The sequence below is a fragment of the Salvelinus namaycush genome, chromosome 37 (genome assembly GCF_016432855.1).
Source record: "Salvelinus namaycush isolate Seneca chromosome 37, SaNama_1.0, whole genome shotgun sequence".
In the NCBI taxonomy this organism is placed as follows: Eukaryota; Metazoa; Chordata; class Actinopteri; order Salmoniformes; family Salmonidae; genus Salvelinus; species Salvelinus namaycush.
The window spans coordinates 20,336,319-20,354,923 of record NC_052343.1 but is presented as its reverse complement, the minus strand read 5'-3'; positions in this window follow the sequence as shown (position 1 = coordinate 20,354,923).

The window sequence follows — 18,605 nt, the reverse complement described above, 5'->3', positions numbered from 1 at the left end:
GCCAGCATCCCTGTGCAGTGCTTTAGACACCTAGTATAGTCCATGCCCCAACGAATTGAGGCTGTTCTGAGGGCAAATGGGGGCGCAACTCAATATTAGTGTAGGAAGGTGTTCCTAATGTTAGGTATACTCCGAATATATCCTGGCAACAGACAAAACAAAGGCCTCTGTATCAGGCTTAACCTGTACTATCTGATAGGACACAGCTCAGAAATACACAGCCTCCCGTTGAGAAATCACTTCGCCCCACCCAACCAATAAACGGGTTCTACAATGTAAAAGGCTATTTCCATTTCTATTGTTAGACTGGTCAATGTGTCTAAATCAGACTTACTGGTAGTAATAGTACTGCACTACAGTTCATCATTTTCTTTCAACTCACAGTACTGTCTCCCAAAACCGCGCAGGCCACGTATTACTATGCATGCTCATTGCGGGATGGAGAAACCAGACACACGCAAACAAAGGACATTGAGGAAATTGACCGAAAACGCTTAAATGAAATGATTTTTTTTTTTAATGATGGGGATTAGGCTTATGGTAAGTCATTGCTGGTAATATACAGTAATTAGCTGGGAATGGATAAAAACAAAGGGAAAATGAGTCACACAGTGAAACAATGAATGGGCCCGAATTCACGGGAAGCATAGGCCACATTCGATGCCCCTCTCTTCCATAACAGTTGGGTAATGGTCCAGTACTGATAAAACATTATGCTCTGTTGTTTAGGCCTCAACTGCAGGTACTATGATGAGACACCTTGTTTTGCGACCACAGGCCTATCTTTTCATCTTTAAATAGAAAAACAACCTTTTCACAAGTTCAGCACTAGTTCATTAAACTCAGTGTATTGTCCTTCCTTTCTTTTTCTACTTTCTTTCTTTTTGCTCTGGTCTGCAGTGCCAACCAGGACCAGTCTGTGCTGCTCCAACATCTATCCCATGCCTAAGCTTCTCTGTGATCCAGACCAGAGCAAGTTTTGGAGTCCAGCTCAATATGCTAGTAGGAATTCAGAGAAGGGTTACCTCCCCATTTTCCATGAGCTGAGATATCCTCTGTACTGGTATTGGATTCACAGGCCAGTCCTCCCAATAGTGAAGAGCTGCTGTAGTGTTCATGGTTCTAAAGCCCTTGTTGTAGCTCCTTGATTATTCAGCTTGTTCTGTGTCCTTGTATCATAGTTTCACTGTGTGATGTTTTCTCCGAGAGCGTTATGCAGCTTGATTATCTAAGGATGTTGCAGCTGTAACAGCTAACAGGGATCTAACGGGTGTCTAATATAGGTTAACAAGTGTGGCGATTTCTCAGTTAGAAAGATGCTGAGTCTCTGAGGTTTGTTTGTGTGTGTGGGTGTTATCCCCATATAACGTGACTCAGAGTGCCTTGACACCACAATGACGACAGCTTCTCAATGGAAGATACACTGTGTGTGTGTGTGTGTGTTTGTGTGCGTGCTTTTGTGTGTGTGTTTTGTGTGTGTGTGTGTGTGTGTGTGTGTGTGTGTGTGTGTGTGTGTGTGTGTGTGTGTCTGTGTGTGTGTGTGTGTGTGTGTGTGTGTGTGTGTGTGTGTGTGTGTGTGTGTGTGTGTGTGTGGTGTGTGTGTGTGTGTGTGTGTGTGTGTGTGTGTGTGTGTGTGTGTGTGTGTGTGTGTGTGTGTGTGTGTGTGTGTATGTGTGTGTGTGTAAACGGAAACCAGACACAACTCTCTCTGTGGTGACTTACCCAGGGATATATACAGTACAACAACAGACCACAGAGCATGTGTGAGACAAACGAACCAAAACCCCGACCAAATTAGATTACTCAATCTTACTGAGCTCCAAAACACAAAGCTACTAATTAGTTTAACTAAATGAGGCTAAGGACTGAAGCCTAAAACAGAATATGATGACTCATACAGGAGAGGCTACTTTCACATCTTCTCCATATTAGGACGGTCATGTTGCCGTGGTTCTATTGTACATTTTGTATCTCCTTCTATGATCTGTTCTGACTTGTACTCAGATTAAGATCTATTGTTTTTACAGATGCACACACTTACGCATTGAGCGCACGCACACACACACACACACATACACACACACGCCTACCCTACATACAATAGCCTGTAATGAGACAATGACACGGCATGGCAAGGCAACATTCCGCAGCCAGCCAGCCAGCCAGCCAGCCAGCCAGCCAGCCAGCCAGCCAGCCAGCCAGCCAGCCAGCCAGCCAGCCAGCCATGCTGAGGAGCAGTAGAGCGTCTTAGAACAGTGTAGTCTGACGTGTTCTCCTCAGCTCATAGAATCCACTGATAAGAGAGAAGGGATGACACCCACACACACAGACACAGACACACGCGCACACACACACACGCACACACACTCTGAGTGGGAAGATGAGGGTGTGAGAAAACTGAATATTGTGTCAGAAGCAGCAAAGAGAGAGAACAAGACAACACACACATATTTCAACCCAGGTTTAGTTTTCCAGAATACATTACAGCATTAAGATACACATGACTTAATTTTAGTGCTAGGGATCTTTCGGGAAACTCCCTCTAGTATGCTCCCCACATAGTGTTAAATGTTGTGATGGCTCTGGACATGATACAATACTGGTGCTAATCCACTTTAGTCTGAGCTCAGATATGTGTGGATGTATTATGGATATTTGTGGGGACGAACACACTCAACGTCTGTTGTTGGTGTGACGTAAGATCAAGATCAATCTGCTGTCAGTGATGATGAATGGCTGAGCGTATGTGTATGTACATGTGGAGAATGAGCGTGATACAAGGCAGGCACCCAACCTTATGTACATAACTCCATCGGTAGACTGTGCACCATAGAGCAGTTGTGTAGTGCTGTTGATACGAGCTGTCAGCAGTCCCAGGCTCTGACAGAGACAGAGAGAAACCTGCTCTGCTCTGTGAGAGAGACTGGCTCCTCGCTGTCTCCTGCTTGGGAATTCCTGGGAATTCCAGACAGCTTAGATTGTTATCGGATCTGGAGACACCCTGCCGGTTTGGCCAATTCTCATTTCACCTCGAGCTGCACCGACAGGGCCTTGCGATGAGCCAATCCGCTGACACATCTCTTCCTCTGTGTGTACATGTGCGTGTGTGTGACCTGAGAGAGATCAGGGAATGCTTCCCAAACGTGACAGCAACGTCGTGACAATGTCAAGCCGAGCCGTGCATACCCAGGGTAGAATAGGATGCCATCAGAGCAGCGTTTTCGGCGTTATTTGTTTTACATCAAAAGGTTCTGTCACCTCTCTGTCTAAGGGACGGCAGAGGTAAAGAGTAGTGCTGTTGAACTAATGGATTACAGTTGTCAAATCCTATGTGGTGTGACGTGAGGGAGAGGAAACATCTGAAGATAAAGGATCTTTCAAGTGTGCTGTGATTCATTAAGTTCAACATCAGAGACTATATAGCAGAGAGACAAACCAAACCAACTTAACAAATGCCACAGCCATGTGTGTTGCTGCAGCACCTGTTCTCAAAGGAAAAAGTCTTAAAGTCTTAAATCTGAACTTAAACGTATGTAACATGTATATCCTTGCCCTGGAATGTAAGCCTACAACGGAAGTTTAGTTCATGTATTGTCATTATATATCGCGGAAGATAAACCCAATTGAAATTTAACGTCAATGTTCCCACGTTGGCTACATTCACAGTAAACACTGCATATGTCAGCTCAATTGGGATTTTTTAAAAACATTTCTATCACTCAATCTGTAACACTTACAGCGATGCAGATTGAATAGAGCTCCTGATTGTACATTCATAAAGGATCAACTGAAATTGAAACTGATATATCAAGGTCTGTATATAAAACATTACACAATGGACAATTGAAAAAGTCCTAGGAGTAAATTGGAATCCTTCACACAGCATTTACTTTGAATGTTTCTCATATGGTAGTGGTTCTGCAATTCTATTTGGTTTTATGCTAAGCCAACATCATCAATACGGCATTGTTCCTACCTGTATGTTTTGGAATACCCCCCCCCCCCCCCCATAAATGCATCCAGCTTTCTTTGGTTTGGATTCCTCTATTGACTCATAAAGAAGTGGACCCTGCCCCCTATCCTCCTAGTCAGTATACAGGAACCACTAACCATATAGTAACGTTATGTAAAGTCACAGTCAGTCATTTAATAGTCACTATGTGTGAGTCCCAAATGGCACCCTGTTCCCAATATAGTGCACTACTTTTGACCAGGCTTATGGCTCCCTAGTAATTATAAAGTGTACTACTTTTGGTTAAAAAAAATAGCAGGCAATAAAGGGAGTAGAGAGACATTTTGTTTTTTTCAGACTTCATAAAGGCAACACAATTTTAGCATTTGATGTGAATTCATTAATGAAGCCATCCACTCTTGTTTTACAGTTTTTTTCAATTGCTAACATGCATTGGTCAAAACTGAAGTCACATCGTCAAAACTCTTCACACAGTCAGCAAAACAGAAGTGTATGTGGACCAAACTGTGAATCATTTTTCATTGTTTTCACACAAAATGCATCCAATGACCACATTCTCTGAAATCCATCAACTCTTTCCTCATTCCTACTCCACCACCTGCAAAACTATATATTTGCAGCACGTTTTCAAATACTAAAACACTGTTTCCAAAACTGTTAAAAACACATTCAAAACAGAATGATGGCAAATGTCGTGCATTTCTGTAGTAACCAGATTGAAACATATAGAAAATCTCAGCAGAATATTTAATCATTCCAAACACAGCTGATTGCAATTTCAGCTGAAAGCCTACCCAAGTGTCCTGTTTTTAGTCTCGTTACCAAACAGACAAAAGAGGACGGCTTCGGAATGATTTAGTTTGGAAACATGGATCAAGGAAGACAGGTTGGTGGGAAAGAAGAGTGGCAGGGAGAGGGAGAATGTGTGGAGGACAACGGAGAGGAAGACAGGTTGTTGGGGAAAGAAGAGTGGCAGGGAGGGAGAATGCATGGAGGACAACGGAGAGGAAGACAGGTTGTTGGGGAAAGAAGAGTGGCAGGGAGAGGGAGAATGTGTGGAGGACAACGGAGAGGAAGACAGGTTGGGGGAAAGAAGAGTGGCAGGGAGGGAGAATGCATGGAGGACAATGGAGAGGAAGACAGGTTGGTGGGGAAAGAAGAGTGGCAGGGAGAGGGAGAATGTGTGGAGGACAACGGAGAGGAAGACAGGTTGGGGGAAAGAAGAGTGGCAGGGAGGGAGAATGCATGGAGGACAACGGAGAGGAAGACAGGTTGTTGGGGAAAGAAGAGTGGCAGGGAGAGGGAGAATGCATGGAGGACAACGGAGAGGAAGACAGGTTGTTGGGGAAAGAAGAGTGGCAGGGAGGGAGAATGCATGGAGGACAACGGAGAGGAAGACAGGTTGGGGAAAGAAGAGTGGCAGGGAGGGAGAATGCATGGAGGACAACGGAGAGGAAAACAGGTTGTTGGGGAAAGAAGAGTGGCAGAGAGGGAGAATGCATGGAGGACAACGGAGAGGAAGACAGGTTGTTGGGGAAAGAAGAGTGGCAGGGAGGGAGAATGCATGGAGGACAACGGAGAGGAAGACAGGTTGGTGGGGAAAGAAGAGTGGCAGGGAGGGAGAATGCATGGAGGACAACGGAGAGGAAGACCAAGAGCAGTGGTCTCTGATGCGATACGGGCCACAATTATTGACCATGTTGTAAATCATGGTCTCTCTTTGAGAGAGGCCAGTTTAAGGGTGGAACCAAATCTGCAGCGTTCAACAGTTGCATCAATAGTACGAATTTTCCAGCAAAACAACAGGTGAGATGTGCATCCTTCAATGATAATTGAACTGCATATTACAGTACAATACAGTATGTTCACATTTTTACATGTACTGACATTTTGAAATTTATTGATTGTTTTGTGTTTTTCAGTAGGAGCCAAAGGTTGCCTCCCACAGGAGGGAGAGGTAGAATATTATCAGATGCGCAGATAATTGTCGTTGTTGACATGGTAATTGGCAACAAATTCGGGACAGAGTGCTAGCAGACAATATCACTTTTGGGAATGTGAATACGGTCAGCACAATGACAATTGCCAGAGTCCTAGAGAAACATTAAATAAGGATGAAGCAGCTGTACTCTGTACCCCTTGAGAGAAACGGTGAACGTGTGAAAGAACTCCAGGTAAGATGTCTGTTCAATAACCAAACAGGGTACATACACAGCTATGCATAATGTAAAGTAGTGTAAAACTGTGGCTTTACTGTATTTTAGAGAGTAATGGAGATGGAAGCCAGGCAAACTGCTCATACATTCATCTTTGTTGATGAAGCTGGATTTAACCTGGCAAAAACACTCTGCAGGGGAAGAAATGTGATTGGACAGAGAGCAACCGTGGATGTCCCAGGCCAGAGAGGAGCTAACATCACAATGTGTGCAGCACTGTCCAATGATGGTTTGCTGTTACACAAACCACTCATTGGCCCCTACATTACAGAGAGACTCATTTCTTTTCTGGATGACCTGCATAATCGACTCGTGCCAGCGGAGGAGAGAGAGGCAAGAAACTCCCGTACCTTCGTTGTTTTGTGGGATAATGTGGTATTCCACCACTCGGCTGCAGTCAGACTGGTTTGCTGCACATCCCAGGATGTCAGAACTGCTCCTGCCTCCATACTCCCCCTTCCTAAACCCCATAGAGGAGATTTTCTCTGTGTAGAGGTGGAAGGTTTATGACCACCATCCACATGACCAGATGTCCTTACTGAATGCTATGAATGCTGGGTGTGGAGACACTTCTCCTGAAGACTGCCAGGGTTGGATTAGACATTCCAGAAGATACTTTCCAAGATGCATCGCCAGAGAAGACATAAGATCTGATGTTGATGAGAACTTGTGGCCAAATGCAGGAGAGGGAGAACTAGAACCCTCACAGTACTGTACAGTATGAGTGATTATACAATACATGTTGATGAGAACTAGAACCCTCACAGTACTGTACAGTATGAGTGATTATACTATACATGTTGATGAGAACTAGAACCCTCACAGTACTGTACAGTATGAGTGATTATACTATACATGTTGATGAGAACTAGAACCCTCACAGTACTGTACAGTATGAGTGATTATACTATACATGTTGATGAGAACTAGAACCCTCACAGTACTGTACAGTATGAGTGATTATACTATACATGTTGATGAGAACTAGAACCCTCACAGTACTGTACAGTATGAGTGATTATACTATACATGTTGATGAGAACTAGAACCCTCACAGTACTGTACAGTATGAGTGATTATACTATACATGTTGATGAGAACTAGAACCCTCACAGTACTGTACAGTATGAGTGATTATACTATACATGTTGATGAGAACTAGAACCCTCACAGTACTGTACAGTATGAGTGATTATACTATACATGTTGATGAGAACTAGAACCCTCACAGTACTGTACAGTATGAGTGATTATACTATACATGTTGATGAGAACTAGAACCCTCACAGTACTGTACAGTATGAGTGATTATACTATACATGTTGATGAGAACTAGAACCCTCACAGTACTGTACAGTATGAGTGATTATACTATACATGTTGATGAGAACTAGAACCCTCACAGTACTGTACAGTATGAGTGATTATACTATACATGTTGATGAGAACTAGAACCCTCACAGTACTGTACAGTATGAGTCATTATATTATACATGTTGATGAGACCTAGAACCCTCACAGTACTGTACAGTATGAGTGTTATACTATACATGTTGATGAGAACTAGAACCCTCACAGTACTGTACAGTATAAGTGATTATACTATACATGTTGATGAGAACTAGAACCCTCACAGTACTGTACAGTATGAGTGATTATACTATACATGTTGATGAGAACTAGAACCCTCACAGTACTGTACAGTATGAGTGATTATACTATACATGTTGATGAGAACTAGAACCCTCACAGTACTGTACAGTATGAGTCATTATATTATACATGTTGATGAGACCTAGAACCCTCACAGTACTGTACAGTATGAGTGTTATACTATGCATGTTGATGAGAACTAGAACCCTCACAGTACTGTACAGTATGAGTGTTATACTATACATGTTGATGAGAACTAGAACCCTCACAGTACTGTACAGTATGAGTGTTATACTATACATGTTGATGAGAACTAGAACCCTCACAGTACTGTACAGTATGAGTGATTATACTATACATGTTGATGAGAACTAGAACCCTCACAGTACTGTACAGTATGAGTGATTATACTATACATGTTGATGAGAACTAGAATCCTCACAGTACTGTACAGTATGAGTGATTATACTATACATGTTGATGAGAACTAGAACCCTCACAGTACTGTACAGTATGAGTGATTATACTATACATGTTGATGAGAACTAGAACCCTCACAGTACTGTACAGTATGAGTGTTATACTATACATGTTGATGAGAACTAGAACCCTCACAGTACTGTACAGTATGAGTGATTATACTATACATGTTGATGAGAACTAGAACCCTCACAGTACTGTACAGTATGAGTGATTATACTACATGTTGATGAGAACTAGAACCCTCACAGTACTGTACAGTATGAGTGATTATACTATACATGTTGATGAGAACTAGAACCCTCACAGTACTGTACAGTATGAGTGATTATACTATACATGTTGATGAGAACTAGAACCCTCACAGTACTGTACAGTATGAGTGATTATACTATACATGTTGATGAGAACTAGAACCCTCACAGTACTGTACAGTATGAGTGATTATACTATACATGTTGATGAGAACTAGAACCCTCACAGTACTGTACAGTATGAGTGATTATACTATACATGTTGATGAGAACTAGAACCCTCACAGTACTGTACAGTATGAGTGATTATACTATACATGTTGATGAGAACTAGAACCCTCACAGTACTGTACAGTATGAGTGATTATACTATACATGTTGATGAGAACTAGAACCCTCACAGTACTGTACAGTATGAGTGATTATACTATACATGTTGATGAGAACTAGAACCCTCACAGTACTGTACAGTATGAGTGATTATACTATACATGTTGATGAGAACTAGAACCCTCACAGTACTGTACAGTATGAGTGATTATACTATACATGTTGATGAGAACTAGAACCCTCACAGTACTGTACAGTATGAGTGATTATACTATACATGTTGATGAGAACTAGAACCCTCACAGTACTGTACAGTATGAGTGATTATACTATACATGTTGATGAGAACTAGAACCCTCACAGTACTGTACAGTATGAGTGATTATACTATACATGTTGATGAGAACTAGAACCCTCACAGTACTGTACAGTATGAGTGATTATACTATACATGTTGATGAGAACTAGAACCCTCACAGTACTGTACAGTATGAGTGATTATACTATACATGTTGATGAGAACTAGAACCCTCACAGTACTGTACAGTATGAGTGATTATACTATACATGTTGATGAGAACTAGAACCCTCACAGTACTGTACAGTATGAGTGATTATACTATACATGTTGATGAGAACTAGAACCCTCACAGTACTGTACAGTATGAGTGATTATACTATACATGTTGATGAGAACTAGAACCCTCACAGTACTGTACAGTATGAGTGATTATACTATACATGTTGATGAGAACTAGAACCCTCACAGTACTGTACAGTATGAGTGATTATACTATACATGTTGATGAGAACTAGAACCCTCACAGTACTGTACAGTATGAGTGATTATACTATACATGTTGATGAGAACTAGAACCCTCACAGTACTGTACAGTATGAGTCATTATATTATACATGTTGATGAGACCTAGAACCCTCACAGTACTGTACAGTATGAGTGTTATACTATACATGTTGATGAGAACTAGAACCCTCACAGTACTGTACAGTATAAGTGATTATACTATACATGTTGATGAGAACTAGAACCCTCACAGTACTGTACAGTATGAGTGATTATACTATACATGTTGATGAGAACTAGAACCCTCACAGTACTGTACAGTATGAGTGATTATACTATACATGTTGATGAGAACTAGAACCCTCACAGTACTGTACAGTATGAGTCATTATATTATACATGTTGATGAGACCTAGAACCCTCACAGTACTGTACAGTATGAGTGTTATACTATACATGTTGATGAGAACTAGAACCCTCACAGTACTGTACAGTATGAGTGTTATACTATACATGTTGATGAGAACTAGAACCCTCACAGTACTGTACAGTATGAGTGTTATACTATACATGTTGATGAGAACTAGAACCCTCACAGTACTGTACAGTATGAGTGTTATACTATACATGTTGATGAGAACTAGAACCCTCACAGTACTGTACAGTATGAGTGATTATACTATACATGTTGATGAGAACTAGAACCCTCACAGTACTGTACAGTATGAGTGATTATACTATACATGTTGATGAGAACTAGAATCCTCACAGTACTGTACAGTATGAGTGATTATACTATACATGTTGATGAGAACTAGAACCCTCACAGTACTGTACAGTATGAGTGATTATACTATACATGTTGATGAGAACTAGAACCCTCACAGTACTGTACAGTATGAGTGTTATACTATACATGTTGATGAGAACTAGAACCCTCACAGTACTGTACAGTATGAGTGATTATACTATACATGTTGATGAGAACTAGAACCCTCACAGTACTGTACAGTATGAGTGATTATACTACATGTTGATGAGAACTAGAACCCTCACAGTACTGTACAGTATGAGTGATTATACTATACATGTTGATGAGAACTAGAACCCTCACAGTACTGTACAGTATGAGTGATTATACTATACATGTTGATGAGAACTAGAACCCTCACAGTACTGTACAGTATGAGTGATTATACTATACATGTTGATGAGAACTAGAACCCTCACAGTACTGTACAGTATGAGTGATTATACTATACATGTTGATGAGAACTAGAACCCTCACAGTACTGTACAGTATGAGTGATTATACTATACATGTTGATGAGAACTAGAACCCTCACAGTACTGTACAGTATGAGTGATTATACTATACATGTTGATGAGAACTAGAACCCTCACAGTACTGTACAGTATGAGTGATTATACTATACATGTTGATGAGAACTAGAACCCTCACAGTACTGTACAGTATGAGTGATTATACTATACATGTTGATGAGAACTAGAACCCTCACAGTACTGTACAGTATGAGTGATTATACTATACATGTTGATGAGAACTAGAACCCTCACAGTACTGTACAGTATGAGTGATTATACTATACATGTTGATGAGAACTAGAACCCTCACAGTACTGTACAGTATGAGTGATTATACTATACATGTTGATGAGAACTAGAACCCTCACAGTACTGTACAGTATGAGTGATTATACTATACATGTTGATGAGAACTAGAACCCTCACAGTACTGTACAGTATGAGTGATTATACTATACATGTTGTTTTTTTTTGTAATTATTATTGCAGCCCTGGAATCTCAGGAATTTGTTGTTTAAACTTTTTATTTTTCACGAGTAAATTACTATTTGCAAAGATATAGAAAAAATAAGGGCTATTGAAGCAAATTGCTGCATTTCTGATTCATTCTTGTTACATATACTATAGTACAGTCAATAAAGTGAAAAGGTGTTATTCTTATTCTATAATGAAATACTGATTTATGTGAAAAATCATTCAAATTTAAAAGAAAAAAGTAAATTTATGTAGTGCTCCCTGTTAGTGTTTTGAGGTCGGTTTGTTATGAGTGACAATGTATGCTTTCTGAGTGAGAACTGTTGTCAGTGTTATGGTCAAACAAGCTTATTTTGAGACATGTATGAAGTGTTTTGGTGGTTTGGGTGAGTTTTGGAGGTGAGATTAATTGTTTGGACAAGATGCATGTTGGTAATGCAGACTGTGTGAAGAGTTTTGAAAAAGTGGCTTAGCAGTATTGGCCAATGCAGTATTGGCCAAAAAAAACTGTAATTGGATGGTCAGTGACCATGAGATGCAGTGTTTTTCACTGTATTCTCCTAAACAGGAAGTGGGTCAGAGCTGTACCAGACTGTACCAGTACCAGACCCTCTTTTTTTAATCACTATTGATTGTTATTGACGTGTGTGTGTGTGTGGCCTCCCGGGTGGAGCAGTGGTCTAGGGCACTGCATCGCAGTGCTAGCTGCGCCACCAGAGTCTCTGGGTTCGCGCCCAGGCTGGGCTGGGTTCGCGCCCAGGCTCTGTCGCAGCCGGCCGCAACCGGGAGGTCCGTGGGGAGCGACGTACAATTGGCATAGCGTCGTCTGGGTTAGGGAGGGTTTGGCCGGTAGGGATATCCTTGTCTCAGTATGTAAAAATGTAATAAAATGTATGCACTCTACTGTAAGTTGCTCTGGATAAGAGCGTCTGCTAAATGACTAAAATGTAATGTAAATGTGTGCCTGTGTGACAGCGTGCATTTGTGTGCAAGTATGTGTGGTATCAAACTGCACTCATGGCATTGGGTTCCCAGCCAACGAAGGCTAAATTAGCAATCATCGCACAGTAGGAGACTGGCTTCTAATCTATAATTCACTCCCAAACGGTTTCATATGCATGTGGATTTTGGAGGTGTGTAGATTCTGCTGTGGCAGCAAACCCTCCCCAGTGGTAATAATACTAATGACGATAACCCAGGTGGCAAAAATTACTGCTGGACTCTGAACCACTGAATTATGGGCCAAATGGAGAGGAGGGAGGGAGGGAGAGATGGAGAGAGACCTTGTTGTAGCTCTGTCCTTGGAATTTAAAAGCATGTGGTTGGTCCACCACCTCTACTGTCTGTCTCTTCACACTGTACCTCATGAGAAGAAGTCATATGATATTCTTTCTGATGACCCTATTATGACCTCTTATAATGCTGGAGCTTTTCTCAAACAAACACTTATTCTCATTTGACAGCAGTAAAACAACACGGCATGATTGGCCTTAACCGTTTCCATCTTCCATCTACGTGGGAGATTGTCTTTGGTTTGGACAATTAGTGAGAATAGATTCGTCTCATTGATTCTCACTAACTACAAAGAATGTGTTTATTTTAAATAGCACAATATTCATTTGCTTCTCACAGGTTTCATTTCAATGAAAAAAATATGATTTTGAAATGATTTTAAATACTTTCACTGTGCTTGATTGATCTTGCCTGGCTTGATGAAACCATTAGAAAAGGCCCATATGTGCAAACCCCGCCTACCTAGCACTCCAAACAGACTCAAGCAAACGCTCAAAGTATTTGAAAGATTTGAAACCAGGTGTTTAGCTGCATGTTTAACTCCACCTTCATCCCCTTACACACACACACACGCACACACACACACACACACACACACACACACACACACACACACACACACACACACACACACACACACACACAAACACATACACATACACATACACATACACATACACATACACACACACCAACTCCACCTTTATCCCTTTCCCACTGAGTTAGTTAAGTATATATGTATTTATCAGCAAGTCCAGGATCGACCCTAACGCCTGGGCCGTGCTAACGTAAACACAGAAACCTGACCTGGGGCCTCCTAGGAAGAAAATGTCAAATAAGAGAAGCTCCAATGCAACATGTGATCTCTCAGTCATTATGAAAGACAATAATAGCGAGCATGGCATTCAGTCTAGTTTAACCAGGCTAGTGGGCACTTACAGGCCTAATCAGGACTAATACCCATGGTCTGTCCACCCCCAGCACTGTAGGCTGACAACTTCACATGGATAGGTCACTCTGTCCTAGGGTAGAACTTTATGAAATCTCAGTGAGGTATATTATATTTGAAAAGTTGTGGCTATAGAATAACGGTATGCTGCTGTTGATTGGAGACTTTAAAGGTAACATTTATTGATTCTCTGCCCACTGTGATTGAGTATAAACAGTCTTTTCTGTGACCGTCCATGTAAAGTTGTAGATTCCTCTGATTTTGTAAGTTACTGTATCTGTGTGCGGTTTTCATCCCCAAGAGGACGCCAAAGACGTGAACACAATGTCTTTGGTAGACAGCCAGTATGCCTTGGGCAATACTCAACTCTTTACCCTCCTTGTGAACCTTCCATGACTGTAGTGATATTCTATATGGCAGTAAATCTAATACAACATGGCAGCATAATGTTACCTCTCTCAGGGGATCCCTTTCTTATGAAACTGATTCTGGTTGGTTCTTCTGGATTTGTTTGGATCTTCTCCTGTTTCCAGGCTTGGTAATGTACAGGAGAAGATGTCCTGTCTGGGCTGTAATAAGGGAACTATAGGTGTTTCATAATGTTCTTGATCTATGGGACTGACTGACCTGTACTGAGGACATGAGTTGTTCTAGGTCATTCCTGGGACAGACAGGATATGGCATACAGTGATACATGTCAATCAGAAGTGAACTCAAAGCTATGTTTTGTAGAAACTTACTATGCAGGCCCCTCTAATTCACTGCTACAATATTTTTCTATCAGACCAGCACCACGTGAATAGTGATTTGTGTTTGCCTACATACATTATGCTACATGTCTATCAGAGCCATGTGTGTTGTGTTGGTTGTCAGTGTGATTGTGGAGGTCACCGTGGTGACAGCCCACTGGGCAGGAGGAGATCTGGGGTTTGATACAAACACAACTGCTATATCTGACATTCTAGAGGCTTGATATTATACAGTTAGTAACCCACTGCTGACACAATCTGACTGTTCCTAGTGTCCGTGCTGCAGGCAAGAGAAACACAAAGTTAGACCCTTCAGAGCCACAGAATCAGATCTAGCTCGTTATACAAAGCCCTTTACTGTACATGGCTGAATAAGACCTTTTGTCTTTGGCGTTTTTCCCAGGGACAAACCAATATGGAGATACAATTTCATAAAAAAGGCCAAAGTAATTTTTCAGGATATTGTTGTGAAATCCATCCAGCCACCCCCTCCTTTATCTTCCCTCTTTTTTTCCCAGTTCAGTTCTGTCTAACGTCTAACAGCTGACTTCTATGCAGGTTGACCTTTATTGTTATGAATCTTGCCCTGGAGGCAGAACTTAACGATTTCTGCAAAGTCAAAATTGGCTATATTGTAAAAATGTGTGGAAACAAAAATGTGTGCTTTTTGGTCTTAATTTAAGGTTAGATTGTATTACTTTGTGGCTGTGCCAGCTAGTGCCCACTCTGCAGAGCTGCCTCCAGGGCAAGATTCATGACATTAAATAGAAGGGTGTCAGTCTGGAGAATTGAGCAGATCTCCATTAGAGCTGAGAAATGGTCAAACAAGAGACAGAGAAGTCAACCTAGGGAATGGGAAAAAAGAGACATTTTGTGTTAATAGTGCTCAGACAGGCCTACAGTAACTATCTGTTTCTAATCAGGTCAATCACATTGAGGTCATGTGAGTTGAACATGTGTAGATCAGTTCTAGATCTGCGTGTCCATGTTCCACTGTGGATGGAATGACGTTGTGTTGTCTTCCTTGTCCGTGTAACAAATCAAATCAAATCAAATGCATTCACCTCATTGAAAGGTTTGTACCACAGAACTAACGGAACATAGTGAAACTTTGAACAATTCAAGGAGAGTTTCACCAAATAATATCTTTGCTTTTCAACGGTGTCTCTGTGAATATTACCAAACAATATACTTGCCTTTCAATGGTGTGTCTACCCACATGGAAAAATACAACAGTTTAATATAGAATACTACAGTGCTTACTATGGAATTGTGTAGTCATTAAATCAAATCAAATCAAATGTATTTATAAAGCCCTTCTTACATCAGCTGATATCTCAAAGTGCTGTACAGAAACCCAGCCTAAAACCCCAAACAGCAAGCAATGCAGGTGTAGAAGCACGGTGGCTAGGAAAAACTTCCTAGAAAGGCCAAAACCTAGGAAGAAACCTAGAGAGGAACCAGGCTATGAGGGGTGGCCAGTCCTCTTCTGGCTGTGCCGGGTGGAGATTATAACAGAACATGGCCAAGATGTTCAAATGTTCATAAATGACCAGCGTGGTCAAATAATAATAATCACAGTAGTTGTCGAGGTCACAATGGCTGCTATGCTGGGCTGGGATGCATAGCACTGGAAATAGCAGCAGGGCCATGACTTCCACCCCCTCAGAGAGCTGAAAGGTATGTGCTGCTAATCCTACTGACCTTCACTGCACTGAGGAGAGAGAAGGGGAGAGAGGGCGGAGGGAGACAGAAAGAGAGGGGCGAGAGAGAAATAGCGTGGTGAGTGTCTTTTCTGGGTGCCAAACTGATCTGGCAGAGGTTAAAACGCCCCCGCCCCCCCCAAACGGGGCAGCGGAAACTGATTTAGCCTACATAAGGTCATGGCTTCTGAACTACAGTACCTCACAATCAGCCCCACAGTCAGGTTCACTGTAAAGGTGCAGTCAAAGGTATAACCTCTGTTCTCTACAGTCATACAACAAAGAAAGTTCAGCTAAGAGTCATCCATACAATCATTGAATATAGTATTATTTTTATAAGGAAAATACTCTACTTTGCTATTGTTCTATTGTTCTTTGACATTGTTTATGAAAATGTCCTACTACTTCACAAGTACAGGAAGAGGTACGTTAGTGTGTACTGTACTCTGGCAGATAAAATCTGTTAATTTTCGTACGCCTTTCTAAATACTCCATCCCTGTGACAGTGATCAGGGCCATAGAGAATATGTCTTTAGAGGACATAGAGAGAGGCCACTACTGTCACGCCCTGACCGTAGTTCCTTTTTATTGTCTCTATTTTGGTTTGGTCAGGGCGTGAGTTGGGGTGGGCATTCTATGTTTTGTTCTATGTTTTGTATTTCTGTGTTTGGCCTGGTATGGTTCCCAATCAGAGGCAGCTGTCTATCGTTGTCTTTGATTGAGAACCATACTTAGGTAGCCTGTTCCCACCTGTGTTTGTGGGTAGTTGTTTCCTGTTTTGTGTTGTGTCACCTGATAGGACTGTTTCGATTTTCGTTGTTTCACTTTTTGTTATTTTGTATTCAGTGTTCAGTTGTAATAATTTTAACATGGACACGTACCACGCTGCAGTTTGGTCTGATCTTTCCTATTCCTCATCAGACGAGGACGACGATCGTTACAACTACAGTATTCCCTGTTTTTTAACATTCTAAATGTATTCTTGTATCCTTCTTCCTCACTCCTCATTCATCCTCACAGGGACACATTCATATTTAGCGTGACTCTGGTGATGTGGAGAGAACATAGAGAGAGAGCACTGCTCTTGGTCAGTTTAACTCCTCTTTGATCGTCCCTGTGGTTCCAGCGTGTTGATGAGAACCAGAGGGAGAAGTAGCAGTTTGTCAGAGACACATCGACCACAGCCAAATAGTGATAAGCAGGAGCCAGAGTGAGACACAATGGATGACTGTTGACATTAACAGGGCACTCCAAAACCAAACTCGCATGGTGTTACAATTCAATCAGTTTGTTTTTCTCACTCTTTTAAAGGTCCAATGCAAGCAGACATTTTTTTTCCAATATGAAATCATTTCTGGGTAAATAGTACCTTACTGTGGTTATTTTCAATTAAAATGGTTAAAAAAAAAGCTTCTTAGCGAAAAGATATTTCTCATGCAAATTTGTTTTACTATGACTGTCTGGGAGTGGTCTGAGTGAGGGACCTTATTGGAGAAGTCTAAAGGGAGGGATATGTAACCTGAAAACTAGCTATTATTGGCAGAGAGGAATTGGAACTCTCTTTTTTTATTGGTCTACTAACTTATACTGCCTGGTGATGTTACCAGGCAGGCCAAAACTCCACCCATGCAAATCAAGCTGAAGTGTCATGCAGTCTTTTCAAGCAGCTCGTACACTAAAAGGGTATTATCATAATGTTCACATTTTCACACTATTGTTCCAACCTCATATTGTGGAAATATATATAAATCACAGGAAAATCACATTTTGACTGCACTGCCCCTTTAATGATTGTGTTTGAATCCAGATACACTACATTATCAAAAGTATGTGGACACCTGCTCGTCAAACATCTCATTCCAAAATCATGGGTGTTAATATGGAGTTGGTCCCCCCTTTGCTGCTATAACAGCGTCCACTCTTCTGGGAAGGCTTTCCACTAGATGTTGAAACATTTCTGCGAGGACTTGCTTCCATTCAGCCACAAGAGCATTTGTGAGGTCGAGCACTGATGTTGGGCGATTAGGCCTGGCTCGCAGTTGGCGTTCCAATTCATCCCAAAGGTGTTCGATGGGTTGAGGTCAGGGCTCTGTGCAGGCCAGTGAAGTTCTTCCACACCAATCTCGACAAACCATTTCTGTATGGACTTTGCTTTGTGCACAGGGGCATTGTCATACTGAAACAGGAAAGGGCCTTGCCCAAACTGTTGCCACATAGATGGAAGCACATAATTGTCTAGAATGTCATTGTATGCTGTAGCGTTAAGATTTCCCTTCACTGGAACTAAGGGGCTTAGCCTGAACCATGAAAAACAGCCCCAGACCATTATTCCTCCTCCACTATGCACTATGCATTCGGGCAGGTAGCATTCTCCTGGCATCTGCCCAAACCCAGATCCTC